Here is a 9,611-nt window from a genome sequence, read left to right as displayed (position 1 = left end):
ACTACTCATAAGGACCTTGCCTCAGTAGCAGCGAGTAATTAATATTACACTAAACCCAGCTCTGGTCATTCATAATCAATCTTCAAAGCAAGACCAAAAAGGATCAAACAATTTCCATGCATTAAATGCATCCTCAAGCAAAGCTCAAGAACATTTATAGAAATACAAAACTATCCTGGACGCGACAAGGTGAAATTCACAATTTCACTAGGCATGCAAAAAATAGCAGAAAAAAATTATGCATGAGGAGGAGAAAAATCAATTGATTCAGTTCAAGAACTAATATATACATTGTTTTTTGTTTTTTGTTTCATGAAGATGGCGCCGAAAGCGAAGAAGGAAGCCCCTGCCCCTCCCAAAGCCGAAGCCAAAGCAAAGGCTTTGAAGGCAAAGAAAGCAGTCCTGAAAGGCATCCTCAGCCACCAAAAAAAAAAAAAAAAGAAAAAAGAAGATCCAGACATCACCCACCTTCCGAAGGCTCAAGACACTGCGGCTCTGAAGGCAGCCTAAATATCCTTGAAAGAGTGACCCCTGGAGAAACAAGCTTGACCACTATGCCATCATCAAATTCCCCCTAACTACCGAGTCAGCCATGAAGATGGTAGAAGACAACAACACACGTGTGTTCGTTGTGGATGTCAAGGCCAACAAGCACCAGAGCAAACAGGCTGTGAAGAAGCTCTATGACATTGACGTGGCCAAGGTCAACACCCTGATCAGGCCTGATGGAGAGAAGAAGGCATATCTTCGATTGGCTCCTGACTACGATGCTTTGGATATTGCCAATAAAATTGGGATCACCTACATGGAGACCAGCTGGCTAACTCTAGATACAAAAGTTTTTCACTTAAAAAAAAAAGAGAACTAATATATACGTTAGAATTAGAAGGACTTTAAAAACAGTTATTATACTTCATATACTCAAAAAGTAAAATACAGACATAGAAGATAATTTTTTAAAAAGACCCAAAGTGAACTTCTAGAGATGAAAGTGACAGTGTCATCATAACAACTTTATTTGTAATAGCCAAAAAATTGAAACAATCCACATGCACATTAACAGGTAAATAGGTAAACCTTGGAGTATCCATATAATAGAATACTATTTAGCAATTAAAGTGGTGCACTACTTAGTCCTGCAACAACATGAATGAATCTCAAAACAATTATGCCAAGTTTAGGAAACCAGATAATAAAAGTACACATAAACCCCAAATTCATCTACAGTCATAGAAAGCAGATTAGTGGTTGACTCAGAACAGGAGTAGGCCAAAATTACAAAGGGTCAAGAGGAAATTTTTGGTGGGTGAGTGAGTGATTTTTTTCATTATCTTGATTATGATGATTGTTTCATGGATGTGTACCTTTGTCAAAACATACAATTGTACACTTTAAATATGTGATATACAGTTTATGATATGTCAATTGTACCTCAATTAAGGAGTTTTTTTTTTTTTTTAAGGCTGTAACTATTAACAGGGGTGTTTAAGAGTCCCCAAACTTACTGTTTCTGGAAGTTGTTACACACTAACCTGTACTTACACTTAATTTATACCGTTTATAAAGTGATTGTGCAGTTCCCACATCAGTGACTTACATTGATGTGCAGGTTTTCTACCCACATACCCTAAGTAGGATTGCTAGCTAGCATTGGCCTTCAATTTTGTTCCCAGTGAATTTTCTACTCCTGACAGGATATTTGCATCCCCTATAGCCTCATATGAGGCCGAGACATTAGAGGATGAAATATTTCATTAACTTAGAGCAGTCTCATCAGCCATATCAATAGAAAGAAGGGTGGAGACGGGAATAGAATCTTGCTAGAATTATGCTACAACTAAGGAAATGCACCTACAGGTAAAATGTTTCCTACCTGGTGATGGTCTGTTTTCAGCTTTCTAACTGTTCTCTGTAACTGTGCATCATCTTGTGCCTGAAAATCTTCCAGCTAGGCCATGAAATATTTGATTATATAATGTCCTTGTGGAGAAAAGACATGATAATCAAGACTTGCTGATTAAGAATGAGGTCAACCACAGATTTTTTAAATCTTTTTTTCTTTCTCTATCTCTTCTCTTCCTTTGTTAAATAATTCAAGAAATATTTAATAAGCACTTATATGCCAGGCACACTTAGATGTTAAATATTTCTAGAGGCTTGTTATTCAGTGGAATACAGCATCAACATCACCTGGGAGTTTATTAGAAATGCAGACTCTTAGTCCTCCTCCAGACATACAGAATAAGTACCTGCATTTTTAACAAGATCCCTCAGTGACTTGTGTGTACATTTAAGAGGCACTGTTCTAGAGAATTCTCCTTAGATCTACCACTTAAATACTGCTATGGCTTTGAGAAAGTAACTTCACTTCTCTAACCCATTAGCAAATGAGGGGAATGGAATTCATGTATTATTGTGAGGATTTAATTACCCTGTTTCCCCAAAAATAAGACCTACCAGGACAATCAGCTCTAATGTGTCTTTTGGAGCAAAAATTAATATAAGGCATGATATTATATATAATATAATATTATATAATATTATATTATATAATATATTATATTATTATACCTGGTTTTATATGAGACCTGATCTTATAGTAAAATAAGACCCGGTCTTATATTACTGTTTGCTCCAAAAGACACATTAGACCTGATTGTCCTGGTAGGTCTTATTTTTGGGGAAACACGGTAGATGAACTCTCTAAAACCCTTAACATACTGGCTGATACCTATTAAGTGTTTTTTTTTTTTTTAAAGTTAGCCATTATTGTTATTTTCATTATTATTTTGTAGTCAAAAATACCTTTTTTTGTAAAACTCCCCTTCTAGCAACTTTCCTTCGAGTTCATTTATTTGTTCATAACGCTGACACAATGACATTATTTCAAGAGACATGACAACTAAATGTAACACTTGATCTTGGATTGGATCCTGAACTAGAAAGGGAAGGAGGGAATAGGAATGTCTTAGTCAGCTCAGGCTGCCATAACAAAATAACACAACAGATCTTTATTTTCTCACAGGTCTACTTGTTGGAAGTCCAAGATCAGAATGACAGCATTGTGGGTTCTGGTGAGTACTCTCTGCCTTGCAGATGGCTGCCATCTTCCTGTGTGCTCATATGGTCTTTCCTTTCTATCTTTATCTTGTAAAGCCACTAATCTCTTCATGAGGGCCCTGTCCTTATGAAGTAATCTAACGCTAATTACCTCCTGAAGGCCCAACCCCCAAATACCACCACATTGGGGATTAAGAGTTGCAACATAAGAATTTTGAGGGGAGACAGCATTTAGTCCATACGGGGAGTAAGCTTTGTTGATATTGTTATTTCTTTCTATAAGTGGCACTGTTAGACATTGGAATTTAAGTCATATGGAATTAGATGATGTTGAATCTGTTCCAGATGAAATGCTGCACAAGTAATTTTCAGAACAGGACTGGGTGGATTTAAGGGCTTTAAACAATAACAGTGTTGTTATCCAGAGATGGAAATAGGATGACTACTACCGCCGATTGTCTTTTCCTCTTGTTGGGTTCCATGAAGGAACTTAGTGGCATCTGGTTACCTTAGACTCCTTAACTCTAACAAGCTCCAGATCTTGTGCATCTTATTCAAGTTGAAATCCCCAGAAACTGATAACAATGCTTGGTACAGAGTAGGTGTTCGATATATATTTGTTGAATAAATTAATAAATGGGTTGGGCCAGAGGCCATAGAAGCTTTTTTTCATCTTCCCAATGTTTCTATTACCGATGTTTTTCTGGGGGGAAGATAATTTCAAATGTACAGCAAAGATGCAAGAATAATATAATGAACTCTCATATACCCTTTACCCCAAGTCACAAATATTTTTTAGTTTTTAACATTTAATTTTAAAATGATTTCAAACTTACAAAAATAATAAAATAATTTAAAACTTATAAAAGATTCACAAGAAAACTCCAAATAATAATATAAAGAACTACCTATACCTTTCATCCAGGTTTCCTAATTGTTAACAGTTTACATTTGTCATTCATTTCTTTCATATGTCATTTTCTTTATGAAACATTTGAGAATAGTTTACAGACATGTTGCCTAATTATCCCTAAATACTTCAGTGTGTATTTCTTTAAAACAAGGACACTCTCCCACATAACCTCAATACCCTCATCAAACTCAGGATGTTAAATTAACATGGCTACGATACTTTTATCTAATCTATAAACCTCAGTCAAATTTCTTCAATTGTCTAATAATGGCACTTATATAAAGAAACAGTAATAACCACCTTACCGCCTTTCCCTTCTTTCCTTTCTGGTTCAACATCCACTCCAGAGTCATCTAGTGTATTTAGTTGTCATGTCTGTTTAGTTTTTTTTAAATCTGTAATTCCTCAGCTCATGAGCTTGACATTTTTAAAAGAGTATAGGTCAGTTATTTTATACAAATTTCTTTCAGTTTGGGTGTCCCTAATATTCATGAGTAGATTCAAGATATAGCTTTTTGGTATGAATACCACAGAAATGATGCTGTTTTCGTCTCAGTGCCTCATATTGGGAGGCACACAATATCTCGCTTTCTCATCACCAACAATAGTAACTTTCCTCACTTGGTCAAGATGGTGTTTGTCATATTTCTCCATTGTAAAGTTCATTAATAAGTAGTAGATATTTTGTTGGGATTTACTCTAAGACTGTATGCATACGTATCCTTTTTTCATCAAAATCTCACCCTTTAACATTAATATCTCTTTCACCCATTTAACAATAATACCTCTTGAATCATTTATTATAATGGTGTTTGCTGAATGTTACTTTCTAATTGTATCATGCCTTCTACATTTATTAGTTGGCATTCTACTGGAAGATAGAGGTTTCTCTTTGTATTTATTATTTATTTATTTATTTATTTATTTATTCATTTATTTTATTTATATCTGTATGGACTATGGATTCTTATTTTATTGAAATGGTTATAATTATTATTACTTTATTACAGCTTTACTGAAGTATACTTGACCTATAATAAACTGTTTATATTTAATGTGTACAGTTTGAGGAGCTCTGGTGTGTATATACAGTGAAAAACCACTAGCACAATAAATAAAAGGAACATTTTTACCAACCCCAAGTTTCCTTGTCTTTCTTAAATTCAACCTCCCTCACTTTGTCTCTGCACACCCACAGGAAACCACTTCTTTCTCACCTTGTAGATTAGTTTTGATGTTTTTCTAGAATTTTATATAAGTGGAATTATACAGTGTGTATTTATTTATTTTTTTGGAGGGATTTGGCTTCTTTCACTTAGTATAATTATTTTGAGATTCATCCATGTTGTTGGGCATATTAATAGTTCATTTTTTTTTTTAGCTGTGCAGTATTCTATTGTGTTGATTTACCACAATTTGCCCATTCACCTATTGATGGGCATTTTTTTTTTTCTAGTTTGGGACTATTACAAAGTTACTATGAATGAGTACAAGTCTTTGTACAATTTGTGTACACATCCTAATATGAATATATAATTTAATTCTCTTGAAATGGCTGGATCACACAGTAGATCTATAGTGAGCTTTATATGTTTAACATGTTTAAACATAAAGACAAATATAACAGATATTTATATTTAATAGCTTTATATATGGTTTTGAGAAAACAATATGTATGTGGTTTGAGAAAATGATTAGCAATTTTTGTATATGGTTTGAAGAAATAAGGAAATGATTAGATTTCCTTCCTTTCTTCATTATTTCCTTCCTCCTTCCCCCCACCACTTTCTGTCCATATGACTTTCTAATTGTTCCAGCTCTATTTGTTGAAAAGATTATCTTTTCCCATTGAATTTTTTTGTGTCTTTGTAGTAAGTGAATTGACTCTATCTATCTATCTATCTATCTATCTATCTATCTATCTATCTATCTATCTACTTTTTTTGACCATATATTTTTGTGTCTCTTTTAAGCCTTTGTATTCTATACTATTGATCTATGTCTCTATGTAAATATTACTACCTTAATTGCTATAGTAAGTTTTAAATGAGATAATTAAGTTCTGTAACTTTGTTATTCTTTTTACAAAATTATTTTGGATATTGTAACTTTTTTTGTTTTTCCATATAAAAATCAACCTGTCAGTTTCCACAAGTTCTTGCTTTTATGTTGATTGAGATTATATTGACTCTATAGATTTTTTTAGTGATTTCTTTATGGTTTATAGTTTATGTCTTAAGTTGACACAGTCTGAACTTCAAGTAATATTATACCACTTCGTCTAAAATATATACTTCTTCTTAGCATGTACTCTAAAACAGTATATTTTTTGGCATTTTTGTTATTTTCATACATTTTACTTTTAAATATGACATAAATCCTCTACTAAACTTTATTTTTGCTTTAAATTGTCAATCATCTTTTACGATATTTAAAAAATAAAATAAAATGTCTTTTATATTTACCATTTTTCTTGCTCACTATTCTTCTATGTATGGGTATGGGTTATTGGGAGGAAGACTGCAGAATTAAAGTTTCATTTTCATCTCATCATGTCAAAGGTACATGCTATCAACAGGATTTATGACTGTTGATGTTGACTTTGGTTACCTGGCTGAGGTACTGTTTGTTTGTCAGATTTTTCCACTGAAAAGTTATTCTTTCTCCTGTACCTGCATACTGCACTCTTTGGAAGGAAGCCACTATTTGCATTCCTCACCTAAGAAAAGGGAAGGTATATTTCCCCTCCTCAAAGGCAAAGTATCTATCTACATAAGTTATTTGGAATTTTTCTGCTCAGGAAATTAGTCTCTTCTCCTTCATTTATTAATTTATTCAGTCATTTATTTACATTACTATGGACTCATAGATATTTATTTTATACTTTGGGTTATAACCCAACACTACTTTATTTTCTTGCTTAAAATATTTCCAGCTTTGGCCATTGGGAGCTCATTTAGTGGCTCCTGTGCTCATCTGACATACACCCATCAATGTGGCTTTCTGGTTTTTTTGTTTTTTTTTGTTTTTTTTGAGTAGTTCCTTATTTTCTGATACTACAAAATGCTCCAGGCTCATATTCTATATATCTTGCCCCTGTCTTAGAACCAGCCATTTCTTGAAGGAGCCCTGGTTCCTTTTATTGGAAAAGAGTATTAGAAACAAAGATCTTGGTACTAGGTATATTTATTTCTACAGGGGTATCTTTAATTTTTTAGGTCCTTTAAGTTGGCAGAGCAAAAAATATACGTGTGTATATTAGCTTGTGTATATACACATATCTATAAATATTTCTGTATGTCACCATCTGTAACTATATTAAGCTGAACTGAATTCATACTGAATTTTTGAACTATAATAAAAAATTCCGTTACTACATGGATAATTCGAGATTATTTTTAATTAAATTTTATTTATTTGATTAGTTCATGCAGTTACATGGTTCAGAAGAGTAAAAGGGCATGTAATGAAAATTCTCTCCCATGCCCTTTTCTACCATCACGCTGGTTCCCTCCTGGAGGTGACTAATGTTACCTGTTTCTGGAGGAAACTTGAAGTGACCTTCATAGGATCTACAAGAAACTTAATTTTCAAAGCAGGTTGACTGATCTACTTCAATTTTATCTTACAACAATAATGTGATTCAATCAAAGAAGATAGTACCAATGCCATTTTAAAAGTAAGGAGACTGGGAAATAAAAATCTATTTTTCTCTCAGATAAGAAAATTGTGTAAATGTGTACTGTGGACAATTTGCGAAGAATTTAGAAATATACAAATTTTAGAGTCAGGATTTGACTGTATTGTAAATCCCATCTCTGCTAGTTCTTAATGACTTGACATTGCTATATGTTTTAAACTCTCTGAGTCTCAATATTTTCATCTGAACATTGCAATAATAATGCCTATCTAATACAGCCATTAATTACACTTGTAATGCACTTAATCTAGTGCTGGGCATAAACTGACTGCTCAATGAATGAATGGTAGTTATTAATTTTGTGACTGGTTTTAGTGGTTAAGCATAAAATACTAAATTTTCATTATATGTCAGTAATGTTATTTAAATTAGTCTCAAATATTGGATGGGGTAGCTCTAGTTATTTTCCCCTGCTATCTAAGTAAGTCCATTGCTGGTAAAATTTCATGATCTGTATTTTTTTTTTTTTTGGGGGGGGGTAAGGGGAACAGGACTTTATTGGGGAACAGTGTGTACTTCCAGGACTTTTTCCAAGTCAAGTTATTGTCCTTTCAATTTCAGTTGTGGAGAGCACAACTCAGCTCCAGATCCAGTTGTCAATGTTAGTTGCAGGGAGCACAGCCTACCATCCCTTTGCTGGCAACCTTGTGGTTGAGAGGACGTGCTCCAACCAACTGAGCCATCTGGGAGCTCAGTGGCAGCTCAGCTCAAGGTGCCGTGTTCAATCTTAGTTGCATGGGGTGGAGACCACCATCCCTTGTGGGAGTCGAGGAATCAAACAGGCAACCTTGTGGTTGAGAGCCCACTGGCCCATGTGCGATTCCAATTGGCAGCCTTCGGCGTTAGGAGCACGGAGCTCCAACCGTCTGAGCCACTGGGCCGGCCCCATGATCTGTATTTTAACAACAAACTTTGGGGGAAAGTTCTTGCTTCCACCTCTTGGTAGAAATGCAAAGTAAAACTTTTAGAAAATGATTTAGTAAAGTTGCTTTTTGCCTCCAGTAATGATACAGTGGAGCTTCCTTCAAGTATTTGAAGCATTTTGGGGAGGACTTTATAAAACAGTTAATTTGTACCCTGAGGAGAGATCCTTAAACATGGATGAGATTCTAAATAAATCTAAGTGACAGTTTGTCAGTAACAGGACATTTCTCCCTATTTAAGCTGCTTTTCACAATGGACACCACCTATCTAATCAAATGTGACTTCTATCATCAAAATTCGTAAGGCATGAAAAACTTTTATCAAGTCATTTATTACATTGTCCATTTGAAATATGATCTTTTGTGTCTTACGAGCTGCTACTTGGTGCTCCTTCTGCAAAATGAGATGTTTAGGTTTTTCAGGACAATATTTAACAGTCCAGGATTTGCTAATCCCTATGGAACTCCTTTAATGTCCGTGTTTGCAAAAGAGATACTGACCTCTTGCATGATTAGAATTCTCTCTTGTCTGCTGTTTTTCTTTTTTTTTTTTTTTTTCATGTTAGACGGGTAATGTACGGATGCCGTAACAAGGTTTGTGGGAGGTACATCTCATGCAAAAGCATGAGCACCCAATCATCACACTTTATGAGCTACAAAAGGATCGTCTGCTGTTTTTAATTTGGGCAGTTTGTAAATTATTTGGTGCTACTTTCTCCGAAGTCATATCCTTTCCCAAGTTTGTCTCCTTGGTCCTATATAATACTTATCAAGAAGAGGGGAAATCACTGGTAAGCACTGTAGGGATAATTTAACTAAAGCAAAGAGAATATGCAAGTACAGTTGACCCTAAAACAACACAGGTGTGAATTGTGTGGGTTCACTTATATGCAAATTTTTTTTCAATAAATACTGTAAATGTATTTTCCTTATGATTTTATTAAATAACATCATTTCCTTTCTCCATCTTACTTTAGTGTAAGAATACAGTATATATATAACACATATAACATAC

General features: G+C 34.2%; 1 non-coding gene and 1 pseudogene across 1 annotated transcript; one reads left to right on the top strand and one right to left on the bottom strand.

The window, feature by feature from the left end:
- The first annotated feature begins 318 nt into the window (after nucleotides 1-318).
- LOC109434561 (large ribosomal subunit protein uL23) lies at nucleotides 319-868 on the top strand (annotated as a pseudogene).
- An 8,288-nt stretch (nucleotides 869-9,156) lies between these two features.
- LOC141568123 (small nucleolar RNA U13) lies at nucleotides 9,157-9,261 on the bottom strand. Its single transcript, XR_012491143.1, has one exon. It is a non-coding gene; the product is annotated as a small nucleolar RNA U13 (small nucleolar RNA).
- Nucleotides 9,262-9,611: the final 350 nt, after the last annotated feature.

Source organism: Rhinolophus sinicus, linkage group LG01 (genome assembly GCF_036562045.2).
Source record: "Rhinolophus sinicus isolate RSC01 linkage group LG01, ASM3656204v1, whole genome shotgun sequence".
Taxonomy (NCBI): Eukaryota; Metazoa; Chordata; class Mammalia; order Chiroptera; family Rhinolophidae; genus Rhinolophus; species Rhinolophus sinicus.
Note: the sequence above shows the minus strand (reverse complement) of the source record. Positions and strands in the feature narration are given on the sequence as shown.